Raw genomic sequence first — 13,653 nt, forward strand, 5'->3', positions numbered from 1 at the left:
TGCATCATTCATTAAGGCCTTAATTGTTGATGTGCATTGCCAATGTAAACATTCAATGCTATTAATTCTCCAACTTATGCTCTGCTGAGAAGCTACAGAATATCAGTTGGAGGTAAAATTATTCCATCATTCAAAAATATAAATGAGTAAAATTATGGTCCAATTATGGGGTATTTCCCCACTCATGAAATAGGATTATGAAATAGGTCTGCACTCTTGTATTGTTCTCTTACCGTCACATTTTTGGAGAGTGGGAAGGACCATTACTGAATCTTTGCATCAACAGCTGTGGACTGGGAAGCAGAGCAAAGGCACAGAGGGAACATTATTTGGGGAATCCAGAACATTTGCATATATACTGAATTTGCATGCAGGATGGATGCTTCACGGTAACACCCATCTCCCTCACCAATATAAATAGAAACTAAAAACAACAACAATAACAAATTCTGGTAATCTTTAAATAATAATTTTTAAAAGTCAGAAATGCTTGAAACACACAGTAGGTCAGTTGTAGAGACAAGAGACTAGAAATTGCGTTGCGCCCCGTTTGGGGTGCAAACTTTTACGGGAACGCGAAAGTATCGCCGGGGGCGACCCAATTCCAGCGGGCGCGAACTTCCGGTTTGCGCTTCGGGAGGGAAGTGGAGTGCTAAATCAAGCGCTACCACTTCCCTTGGAGCGCTAAACCAGGCAAGAGGGGCGGTAGCAGCAGAGCGCTGCACAATGTCCAGTGCAGCACTGCCGGGATCGGAGGCTCCTTCCCTCCCTTAAAGGGAAGGGCCATTGCTGCGGGCTCTGCAAGAAATCTAATCCCCTGCGTGGCAACAGCAACTGTGATCCGCGACAATCAGCCCTAAGCACTCTTAACAGAGTCGCAGCAGTAGCAAAATTGAAAAACGAGCAGAAAGGGGTGATAAAAATATTTTGGCCAACTGACCACCAATCCCTTTAACTACCACTCCCCAAGCTCCTGCAGCTGCCGGTTTTTCCGCCTCCGATGCTGCAGGGGGCGGAAACGAAATTAGCATCTGGGACGGTACCGGGGCGCTGCGTACCAGATGATGTCACACTCCCCAGGGCGCAGGAGATCATGGTGTTGAGGTTTACCGCCACCGCTAACCTGCAAGGGAAGTTCGTGGGTGTTGGTACTCTCGCCGAGTCCAGTTGGAAAGCCCCTGGTGGCGCTAACTGGAGGCACAAGGGAGGCTAATTTCTTCCCCAAAAAGACTTGTATTTAAATAGCGCCTTTCACGACCTCTGGACATCGCAAAGCGGTTTACAGCCAATGAAGCACTTTGAAGTGTAGTTACGATTGCAATGTAGGAAACACGGCAGCCAATTTGCAAGGTCCTACAAACAGCAATGTGATAATGACCAGATAATGGTCTGGATTTTGTGGTCAGCGGTGAACGAACGGCACCTTCCGTTCATTACGCTTACTGCTGCCCTCAGATTTTTTGTGGGCTTTTGCGCAGCACCTTACAGTAATTAGAGAGCCATTTCAGCACGGCGCCCTCTACAGGGGATCGCAACTTGTGTGAACAGGTCAAACAACAGCATGTCTCTTCAACCAATCAGATTGAAGAATTCTTACTGAGCTTCGCAGAATCTAAACCAGGAAGTGTAAATTAATTCAATTTAATTCAATGTAAAATCATGTACAGAAAGCAAAATAACGAGTGAAATAAAGATGGGACTAAGAGAGAGATAAAAGAGAAAGAAAGAAAAAATAAAAAAACATTTTAAGTTTTAATATTTAAAAAATCTCCAACAATAATTAAAACCTGGAGGAATGAGACTCCGCACTTGTAAAAGTAAATGTTCAGTTCCAGAGAGGTTGTTGAACAGTAAATAGGATTTATCACACCATTAAAAATTTAGTTACACTTGAATGGACAAGCCCCAACTTTTTCTGGCGTGTTTCGTGGGTATCTAGTGGGTGAGTACTGCAACTTCACACCATTCAGCGAGGTACTGGTGTATCGAAGCTTGTGGGAGAGCAGGGCAACTCAGACCGCAACTTCCTGATTCCCGCGTTTAACTGCGCCTGTGCGAACGTTGGAAGTTGCTGTCCGATTTATTCCATAATAATGGTGAGCATAGATAATAGCCTATCGCAAATTCCGGGCCATTCTGTTTTAGTGATCTTGGTTGAGGGCTCAATATTGGCCAGGACACCGGGAATAACTCCCCTGCTCTTCTTCGAAATAGTGCCATGAGTTCTTTTACGACCACCCGAGAGGACAGACAGGGTCTTGGTTTAATGTCTCATCCGAAAGACCGCACCTCTGCCGACAGTGCAGCACTCCCTCAGCTCTGTATCAGCCGACAGTGCAACACTCCCTCAACGCTGTATCAGCCGAATCTCTGGAGTGGGACTTGAACCCACAATCTTCTGACTCAGAGGCGAGACTGAGCCAGCCTTAGGCAAACTAATAACCTAGAAAAAGACAGATTAATGTTTTGGACAGAACCATGCATCAGAATTTCTAAACTTCTGTGAATGACTCTCATCCAATTTACAACCTTGTACCAGTGCAAAGTGAACTTTTGGTAACAAAAACTGGCGTGCAATCATCTTGTTAAAGTTGTATTTGCCTGCTGTCAATCAGCGGAGTTATGTGAGTGCTGATTGGTGGCACCGAGGACTCGGGCTGATCTCTGCTTTGCGTGCTGCTGTGGTTGAAGAGACGGGCAGGGAAGTGAGGGAAACAACTGGATTGGAGTTTCATGGTAAGTGTCAAACTGTTACATAAAATATAAGCACCTCTCTCGCCCCTGAAAGTATTAATATCAATGTAACTGGGGTGAAAGACCACGCAGTTAAGAACACTCGGGTTGCCTCAACAAGTGAAATCAATTTTTGGTGGTGCAGTTCTCTGGAAGAACTTTCCCCTTCAGTTTTGCAGTTTTACTGCCCCACCCAACCACGGTCTTATTTTTTCTTAACTGTAAACCTTTCGGCTGCATTAACTTTTAACATAGTTTTAATGTTTTTGCCGTGCTAATTGGTTCCGTGCTGATTGTGGGAGTAAAATCAAAATGTTAATAAAACTGTAAATTATGTCCGTTATATAATTACAACAGTGCTCGGCTCAGTGTTGTCAAGTTGCTGTAACTTATTGCCAATTACAGTAATTCGGTTGGTATTAATGAAATGCTAATTTACATGAAAATGTTTATTGCCTTGGCTCAAACCACACTGCAGTGAGAAAATTGTGCATAAACACGGATAAGATGCTCTTCTGATGTTTACGATGAACTTACCAGGAAATGTAAATTGAAATTTTATGTCTAATCAGCAGCCCTTTGACTGATTTTGGTTTATAACTAACAAACTTACTATAGACATAACTGCAGAAAGATGCCTGATCTTGACTGACAATCCTCCCCTGCAGCGGGAACAGAAGTGCACACTAGTGGATGCTACAGAGGCGACAGTTGTGCTTCAGCTACTTTTATTATTTCTGATGTATATGGATACACATATCAGTAAAATTGGATTTCAGAGGGGGAAACTGAAATGCCTTGACTAAGATTTTTAACAAGTCTTAAAAAAATGATAGTGAGGGAGAGGTAAAGACAATGGTGGAGAAATTGGCCAGGTTTGTGCCTCCCGTTAGTGCCTGCGGGGGGCGGTAATGAGGCGCTAAGGGGTTAACGACCGGGCGTGGCAAAATCACTGACACCCGCGAACTTCCCTGGCGGTTTTGCGCTGCGCTAACACTTACCGCCTCGCTCTCTTGCACTCCATAGATCGTGACATCATCCGGTGCGCAGCCCACCGTTACCGCCCCAGATGTGATATTCGCTCCCGCCCCCTGCAGCATCGCCGGGCGTCAACCACGGCAGCTGCAGGAGGCGTTGTCACCTTGGGGAGCAATATTTAAAGGCAATGGTGGTCAGGTAGGGCAAGACTATTACTCTCCCCAATCTGATGTCTTCTGATTGCTTTTGTCCCCAAGATTCTAAAGGGGCAAAGTTAAAAAGACAAGCCTCAAGGCTCTGTGCCTCAATGCGAGGAGTATTCATAATAAGGTGGACAAATTAACTGCGCAGGCAGCAATTAACGAATATGATATAATTGGCAGCACGGAGACATGCCTCCAGGGTGACCAAGGCTGGGAACTCAACATCCAGGGATATTCAACATTCAGGAAGGATAGACAGAAAGGAAAAGGAGGTGGGGTGGCGTTGCTGGTTAAAGAGGAAATGAACGCAATAGTAAAGAAGGACATTAGCTTGGATGATGTGGAATTGGTATGGGTGGAGCTACAGAATGCCAAAGGGCAGAAAATGCTAGTGGGAGTTGTACAGACCAGCAAACAGTCGAAGTGAGGTTGGGGACAGCATCAAACAAGAAATTAGGGATGCGTACAATAAAGTTACAGCAGTTATCATGGGCAACTTTAATCTACATATAGATTGGGCTAACCAAACTGGTAGCATTTACGGTGGAGGAGGATTTCCTGGAGTGTATTAGGGATGGTTATCCAGACCAATATGTCGAGGAACCATTTAGAGAGCTGGCCATCCTAGACTGGGTGATGTGTAATGAGAGAGGACTAATTAGGAATCTTGTTGTGCGAGGCCCCTTGGGGAAGAGTGACCATAATATGGTAGAATTCTTTATTAAGATGGAGAGTGACACAGTTAATTCAGAGACTAGAGTCCTGAACTTAAGGAAAGGTAACTTCGATGGTATGAGACATGAATTGGCTAGAATAGACTGGCGAACGATACTTAAAGGGTTGACAGTGGATAGGCAATGGCAAACATTTAAAGATCACATGGAAGAACTTCAACAATTATACATCCCTGTCTGGAGTAAAAATAAAACGAGGAAGGTGGCTCAACCGTGGTTAATGAGGGAAATAAACAATAGTGTTAGATCCAAGGAAGAGGCATATAAATTGGCCAGAAAAAGCAACAAACCTGAGGACTGGGAGAAATTTAGAATTCAGCAGAGGAGGACAAAGGGTCTAATTAGAAGGGGTAAAATAGAGTGAGAAGAAGCTTGCTGGGAACATAAAAACTGACTACAAAAGCTTCTATAGATATGTGAAGAGAAGAAGATTAGAGAAGACAAATGTAGGTCCCTTGCAGTCAGATTCAGGTGAATTTATAATGGGGAACAAAGAAATGGCAGACCAGTTGAACAAATACTATGGTTCTGTCTTCACGAAGGAAGACACAAATAACCTTCCGGAAATACTAGGGCATTGAGGGTCTAGTGAGAAGGAGGAACTAAAGGAAATCTTTAGTAGGCGTGAAATTGTGTTGCCGTGAAATTGTGTTCGGGAAATTGATGGGATTGAAGGCCAATAAATCCTTGGGGCCTGATGGTCTGCATCCCAAAGTACTTAAGGAAGTGGCCCTAGAAATAGTGGATGCATTGGTGATCATTTTCCAACAGTCTATCGACTCTGGATCAGTTCCAATGGACTGGAGGGTAGATAATGTAACACCACTGTTTAAAAAATGAGGGAGAGAGAAAATGGGTAATTATAGACCTATTAGCCTGACCCCAGTGGTGGGGAAAATGTTGGAATCAATTATTAAAGATGAAATAGCAACGCATTTTGAAAGCAGTGACAGGATTGGTCCAAATCAGCATGGATTTATGAAAGGGAAATCATGCTTGACAAATCTAGAATTTTTTGAGGATGTAACTAGTAGAGTGGTGTATTTGGACTTTCAAAAGACTTTTGACAAGGTCCCACACAAGAGATTGGTATGCAAAATTAAAGCACATGGGTAATATACTGATGTGGATAGAGAACTGATTGGCAGGCAGGCAGCAGAGAGTCGGGATAAATCAGAATGACAGGCAGTGACTAGTGCTGGGACTCCAGCTATTTACAACATACATTAATGATTTAGATGAAGGAATTGAGTGTAATATCTCCACGTTTGCAGATGACACTAAACTGGGTGGCGGTGTGAGCTGTGAGGAGGACGCTAAGAGGCTACAAGGTGACTTGGAAGGTTAGGTGAGTGGGCAAATGCATGGCAGATGCAGTATAATGTGGATAAATGTGAGGTTATCTGCTTTGGTGGCAAAAACACGAAGGCAGAATATTATCTGAATGGCGGCAGATTAGGAAAAAGGGAGGTGCAACGAGACCTGGGTTTCATGGTACATCAGTCATTGAAAGTTTGCATGCAAGTACAGCAGGCAGTGAAGAAGGCAAATGGTATGTTGGCCTTCATAGTTATGGGATTTGAGTATAGGTGCAGGGAGGTCTTACTGCAGTGGTGAGGCCTCACCTGGAATATTGAGTTCAGTTTTGGTTTCCTAATCTGAGGAAGGATGTTCTTGCTATTGAGGGAGTGCAGCGAAGATTCACCAGACTGATTCCCGGGATGGCAGGACTGACCTATGAGGAGAGACTGGATCGACTGGGCCTGTATTCACTGGAATTTAGAAGGATGAGAGGGGATCTCATCGAAAAATATAAAATTCTGACGGGACTGGACAGGTTAGATGCTGGAAGAATGTTCCCGATGTTGGGGAAGTCCAGAACCAGGGGACACAGTCTAAGGATAAGGGGTAAGCTATTTAGAACTGAGATGAGGAGAAACTTCTTCATTCAGAGAGTTGTTAACCTGTGGAATTCCCTACCGCAGAGAGTTGTTGATGCCAGTTTATTGGATATATTCAAGAGGGAGTTAGATATGGCCGTTATGGCTAAAGGGATCAAGGGGTATGGAGAGAAAGCAGGAAAGGGGTACTGAGATGCATGATCAGCCATGATCTTATTGAATGGTGGTGCAGACTCGAAGGGCCGAATGGCATACTCTTTTCTATGTTTCTATATTTCTATGATTGCTCGGCCCTTCACTCTGAGTGCTTGGGGTCTTTATGCGCATAGTGCAGGTCCCGTGGCCCCACAGAAACAGCATGTAGATAGGTTCAATCAATCATTGGCCCTTCCCTTTTAAGGGCATTGTTCAGTGCTGTGCCACTACTATCCCTCTCACTCACTTTAGCAATCTTAGTAAAGTAATAGAGCTTTATTTAGCACTCCACTTCCCTCTTGGAACGCTAAAGCTTATTATCCTGGGAGCAGCATAGAGTTTTTGCTGGGCGATAGAGTACAAAAGTAATCATCCCAAACAGGGCACTACACAATTTCTAGCCCAATGGATTTTGCCATCCCAATGCTTAACTGATAGAAATTGCGGCTTATCAAGGACTAAATGTCAAATAAGCGGATTGACAACATAGAGGCAGTGGAGGGGTCGAGAGGTGGTAGAAAGGTTGAGTTGGCTGTCATCAGGATATATGTGGAATCTGGTGTCTTATCTTTGACTAATATTGCCAAGGAGCAGCGTGTGCCTAAGGAATAGGAGGGTACCAATGATAAATCCTTGGGGAACTCCAGAGGTAACAGTGTGGAGGCAGGAAGAGAAGGTATTGCTGGAGATTCTCTGGCTATGATTGGTTGGGAAAGAGTGAGACTGAGCAAGGGCATCCCCACTCAGCTGGAGAATGGAGAAGAGGTGTTGGAGACATAGGGTGTGGTTGCTCGTGTCAAAAGTTGCAAAGAGGTTGAGAATCATAGAACGGTTACAGCCCAGAAGGTGGCCTTTTGGCCCATCGAGCCCATGCCAGCTCTGCAAGAGAGAAGGAGGAATATCATTTGGGACTTTGATTAGGGCTGTTTTATTGCCGTGATGGGCAGAAACCTGATTGGAGAGATTCAAGGACAGAGTCGCATTTGGGCGATGACACCGCATTCAAGGACTTTGGGGAGGAAAGGGAGGTTGGGGATGGGGTGGTAGTTTGCAAGGATAGAGGTATCAAGGATGCTTTATTTTGAGAAGGGGGATGATGACGGACATTTTAAAACCAAGTGATACAGTACCTGAAGAGAGAGAGAAACGTTTACAATGTCAGTTAGCGCGGGGGCCAGGAAGAGAAGTTGGGTGATCAGCAGTTTAGTAGGAATAGGGTCGAGAGAGCAGGACAGGGTCTCATGGACAAGTACCAATTGTCCCATTGGCTCTCTTCTAATATTATCACATTTCATCAGTTTTGTTCACTGATGAGCAGAACTCAAAATGTACTTAAGTATGCATTACTGAACTGCGTCTTCCCCAAGCAGTGTGTGCTTCAATCAGGAAGCACAGCCGGATGCTTTCCCTTCATATTGCTCTCATACTGTTGTGAAACCTGCTACCTAACTGCAAGCTCATCCTAGTTGGACCAGCCACCAATATCTTATACAGGGTACTTCCTTTATTCCTTTACTGATTGTTGGCTGAAGCTAGATTTTCTATTGGCCCTTGTGGATCACCTATTTACATTCACCCACTGCTACCTTGACCTAAACCAGCAGTCAATATAGAGAAGGATCAGCTAATGTTTTTCTCTCTTTACATATACAGTACACGGTACGCCAGTGATCCCATCACTTTTCCCAGCTACTATTTAATGTTGAACCAGATTGTTTGCCACAATGCCGTCCTATGTGATACCAAGCTGAACTTCCAACCCCAAATCCTTGCCATCACTCAGATTGCCTACTTCCACATGTCTTCGCCCGTCTCCGTCCCTGCCTCAGCCCTTCTGCTGCTGAAATCCTCATCCATGCATTTGTCACTTGCAGACTTGACTATTACAATATTCTCCACTCTGGATAAACTTGAGTTCATCCAAAACTACTACCCATATGCCTCTTACACATATTCCACTCCCTTCACCCCATCCATTGGTGGTCGTGTCTTCAGATGTCCAAGCCCAATACTCTGACATATCCTCCCTAATCCTTTCTATATCTCCACCTATCTCTCTTCCTTTAAGAACCTCCTTAATACCTACTTCTTGAACCAAGCTTTTAATCAGCCCTCCTAATATCTTCCCTGACTTCTGATTATGCTTCTGTGAAGCACCTTGGGATGTTTTCCAACATTAAAGGCGCTATATAAATGTAGGTTTTTGTCGCTTTCTAACATTTGAAAGACCCAAAGTAATACTTAAGTTGGAGACTACCCAGGTGACACTCTTGGGTTAGTAGCACCTCTCGCAGCACTGAATCAGAAGATCGTGGGTTCAAGCCTCACCCCAATGACGAGCACATGATGGCCCTGAAATTCCGGCCTTCCTGGGTCCATATGGATGTGTACTGACCCGGGAAGGCAACGGGAAGCACAATGCGCATGTGCTGAAAACAGGCTTTTCCGATCTGTCAAACTGGAGCTTGACAGATCATCCGTATCTCGGGAGTGAGGACATTTGCATGGGCAATATTGCGGGATTTACCCATATCTTGTCCAGCAAATGTCCTCAAAACTCTTGCGCCTGAAACACACAAAAACATTGTAAAATAAAATTTTAAAAACACATATTATTGTTAAAAACTCTCCCCACTACTGTAAGTTTATTTTAAACCATAATTAAAAAAACTTTTTTTTTTAAATCGGAAAAGTATATATTTTTTTAAATACATAAATAACTTTTAATTTAAATTAATAAAAATATGTTGTGCATTTTTTCTATCTTTTATTACTGGTTATGTGTGTTTTGGGGGCTGTTTCTCATTCATAATAATGGGAATTTCAACTTACGGAGTTCCCATTATTATGAATGAGAATATAACCTGATTGGCTGCCCAGAGCCATGTGACTCCAACTCCAATCCTGCGCACGTCCCAACGTGCACGCGCTGCAACGGCAGTCAGGAGAGGCCTCCGGACCGGGATCTCGCGTGGGCGCAGCAGCTTCAGGTAAGTGCGTTTCTTTTTTCTAGAATCCAGTCGAACGCCCGCGGGAAAGAGAAACCGGGATTTTTGGGCCAACGTCTTAAAAATCGGAAAAATATATATTTTTTCTAACAAAGTTTTGTAATTAGGGTTTAAAATCAATTTCCCTTAGTGGGCAGGGTTTTTAACAGAAAAATGTGTTTTTAAATTTGACTTTTATATGTTTTAAAACTCTTACGCGCAGGCGCAAGAGTTTTAAGGACATTCGGTGGGCAAGAGATGGGCAAATACCGCAATCTTGCCCATGCGAATGTCCTGGATGCCGAGATGCATGCGATCTGTCACGCCAGAACTTGACAGATCTGAAAAGCTCATTTTCGGCGCATGCGCATCGTGGGTCCATACGTATTCCGGGGAGGCTGGAATTTCAGGGCTATCATAGGCTGATACTACAGTGTAGTACTGTGGGAATCCTAGAATCATAGAATAACACAGCCGAGAAGTCAATTTATCCACTGAGTCTGCCATCTCTTTCAAAGAGCAGTCCAGTTAGTCCCACTCCCCCACTCTATTCCCTTAACCCTGCAATTTTTTTCTCCTTCAAAGTATTTATCCAAATCACCTTTTGAAATCTACTATAGAATCTGTATCCACCGCCCTTTCAGGCACTGCATTCTAAATCCACACGCAACTTTCAGATAAGTTTAGGTTTTTGCTTTTGGACTTTTTTTTTTTACATTTTACTGGAGTAGTGGCTTGGTGCAACGCATTTAAAATGTTGTTAAAGTGTGCAGGGAGTGCTGCTGGACTTTTCCAAGGCTTTGGCTGTTAAAGGAAAGCCTCTGAGAACACCACTTGCTCCCAGTCCTGGGGTCTCTCGTTACAGTTCCCCTTGTGCTGCAGCATCACGTGGAGATAAAGCAGGGGCAGCAAAGGGGACAAACTACTCAGAGAGAGAGGAGGACGCAGAAGGAAGGTGGCAACTCAGACAGCTCCTTTCTGACTGGGATATCTGGGATCAAATCATCCGCTTGTGGTACCAGTGAACACCACCTTTCAACATTTGTCCCACACCTTACCTTACCTTTGTTACTGACTGTAATGTATGCACTTATGACCATGCTCACAGGTTTGTGGAGCTGTTGCACTGTGAGTGGCTTAGCCAGTCACGTGATGTTCACAAGACTCAATAAAGCCCCAGTTAATTAAGTCCAGGTTCTTCACAGTGAGCTGTGCAATTGTGAACCTGGTGGATGAACTGGTAGGGTCTAGTTTGATAAACTGTTGCTAATAACCCAGTTAGTTCTTTACAGCAAATGTGTAGCTGTGAATTTTTAAGCAAAGAACCCATGAAGCAGATACACTACAGAGGGTGATGAGAATGGGATTCTCTGCATGGAGACATGTTGGTGGAGCACAGTGAGAAGATACACTGGCAGTGTGGTTCCCGAATGAGAGTTTGGCACTATTAGTTTTTTGTTGTGAGTATTGACAGTGTTGAACTGATAGAAAGCGCTTGTGGAAAGCCATTTAGAGTCATTGGAAACAATTCAAAATTACTGAGTGAATAACGTCTATTAAGCTAAGAAGGCAACAGGGATGTGACAACAAGTTATGTCAGTAATTTGGGAGCTTTTGACAAGAATAAAGGGTCGTTTAGATTCTACAGTGAAAGATTTCAAATGTTTTTTAAAGCTAATGACATCAACGAAGTCTCAGCAGGTGTGGCAGATTCTCAATTAAGGAATCGAGCAGTTTTGGAGAAGATGAAAGCTAATTTGTCACTGATGATTGGAGCAGAAAATTATAATATCTGAGTGAATCTGTTAACCCCAAGAAAGGTTAAGGATGTTTTATTCTCCGACATACTTCAAATTTTGATGCATCATTTTAATCCACAGCCTTTAGAAATAGCAGAGAGCTATAGAAACATAGAAACATAGAAAATAGGTGCAGGAGTAGGCAATTCGGCCCTTCTAGCCTGCACCGCCATTCAATGAGTTCATGGCTGAACATGCAACTTCAGTACCCCATTCCTGCTTTCTCGCCATACCCCTTGATCCCCCTAGTAGTAAGGACTTCATCTAACTCCTTTTTGAGTATAAGTTCGCAATGAGAAACCAAAGGCCTGATGAAACTATCAGTGAATACATTATTGCCAGAAGAAAATTATCTCTACATTGCAGTTTTGGAAGATTCCCAGACAGGGCTCTTTGAGATAAATTTGTATGTGGACTAACAGATGAACGCATCCAGTCAAAATTGTTAGGTATGGATGATCTCTCTATTGAGAAAACTTGCAAGATAGCCATTTCCATGGGGATGGCAAAAAAAATTTAAGGCATTTCACGCATTACCGGCAGTAGTGGCAGTTCACAGCGTGGGAGCAGTGATCAGCCATGTTATGAATGATGGGCAGGAAAAAATGGTTGCCTTTACATTGCGTATGCTCAACAAAAGCGAACAAAATTATGCCCAGATTGAGAAAAAGGCTTTGGATATTATATTTGATTTCACCAGTTTCTTTTGGGATGCTAATTCACGCTAGTAACTGAGCACAAACCGTTGCTAGCTATCTTGGGCCCAAAGGCAGCAATTCCATCCTATGGTGGTTCCCAGGATGCAAAGATGGGCTATTTTATTGTCTCAGTACGATTTACAGAATTGAGTATTGTACGTCGAAGCAGAATGCAATGACAGATGCCCTTTCAAGATTGCCCCATGGAGATTCTGAAATTGGCCGCAAACAGTTAATCTTTTCTCTAGATGTCATTAATGAATACTTTCCAGTCACCACCTCTGTTATTGTAAAGCACACACAAATAGATGCCACATTACAGGGGGCCTATGAGCTCACCCTGCAAGGGTGGTCTGAAGATCAGAAGCATTTGAATGAGATACAGCCCACTTATCCATCGTCAGCACGAATTATCATGTGAGCAAGGAAATCTAAAATGGGGTCTTAGAACAGTCATTCCCCGTGCACTACGGGCAAAAGTCTTGATCGAACTTCACGATGAGCATACTGGCATCGGGGGCATGGAAGTGTGGCCTGAAGTTTTGTTAATTGGCCTGGGTTGGATAACGACTTGGTACACTTACTTACAAATAATTCTATCTGTCAAGACTTCAGGGCCATGTCAGCTAAAATGCCGCTGCAAACATGGATTTGGCCAATGAGAACATTCCAAAGAATACATATTGATTTTTGCGAGAGGGGCAGTGATAATTTTCTGGTTCTAATCGATACCCAATTGAAATGGTTGGAAGTATGGCATATGGGGATTCATTCCAGAACTAAGGGAATAGAGCTATGATCAGTATTCAGCTATACGAGGATGCTATACGAGGATTATTCTCTCAAAAAGCGTGATTTGATAGACATATTGAAGTTTGGAGTGTGTAGATACAGATGTGTTTTTGTTGTCTAATAAAAAATTCAAGAACAAATGGTCATAGTTTAAAATTAATTTCCCAATTTCTTTTTGTCATCATTAACACACAATTTTTTGAGTAAAAGGTTGATTAGGATGTGAAAGGGAAATGGCCAGGGAATGTGTTGTCTGTCTTGCCTTATCCTGATGTCAGTGTGGTAAGCTTTCTCCACTGTTTACTGACTTCGATGGAAAGTAAAATTGGGCGAGGTATATGACGGGTAGCTGTTAGAGCCTCACTCCCTACTGTGACAGCTTTGGCTCAGTGGTAACACTCTCACCTCTGAATCAGAAGATCATGGGTTCACCCCCCCCCCCCCCCCCCCACTCCAGAGATTGAGCACATCATCTAGGCTGACACTTCAATGCAGTACTGAAGGAATGCTGCACTGTAGGAGGTGCTGACTTTTGGGGGAGACATTAAATGGAGGCCCTGTCTGCCCTTTCAGCCGAATGTAAAAGATCCCATGCCAGTATTTGAAGAAGAACAGGGGAGTTCTCTTGATGTC

At 43.5% G+C, this 13,653-nt stretch overlaps 1 protein-coding gene across 3 annotated transcripts in view; it reads left to right on the forward strand.

The window, feature by feature from the left end:
- Positions 1 to 2,691: 2,691 nt before the first annotated feature.
- The window catches only part of arhgdig (Rho GDP dissociation inhibitor (GDI) gamma), a 113,440-nt gene continuing 102,478 nt past the window's right edge, over positions 2,692 to 13,653 (forward strand). The window contains exon 1 of one of the 3 annotated variants that reach the window (XM_070856717.1): positions 2,692 to 2,736. The gene's annotated coding sequence lies outside the window, so the exon portion shown is untranslated. The remainder of the gene's footprint in view (positions 2,737 to 13,653) is intronic. The other 2 variants (XM_070856716.1, XM_070856715.1) reach the window with 2 other exon arrangements.

Source organism: Pristiophorus japonicus, chromosome 15, assembly GCF_044704955.1.
Source record: "Pristiophorus japonicus isolate sPriJap1 chromosome 15, sPriJap1.hap1, whole genome shotgun sequence".
Taxonomy (NCBI): Eukaryota; Metazoa; Chordata; class Chondrichthyes; family Pristiophoridae; genus Pristiophorus; species Pristiophorus japonicus.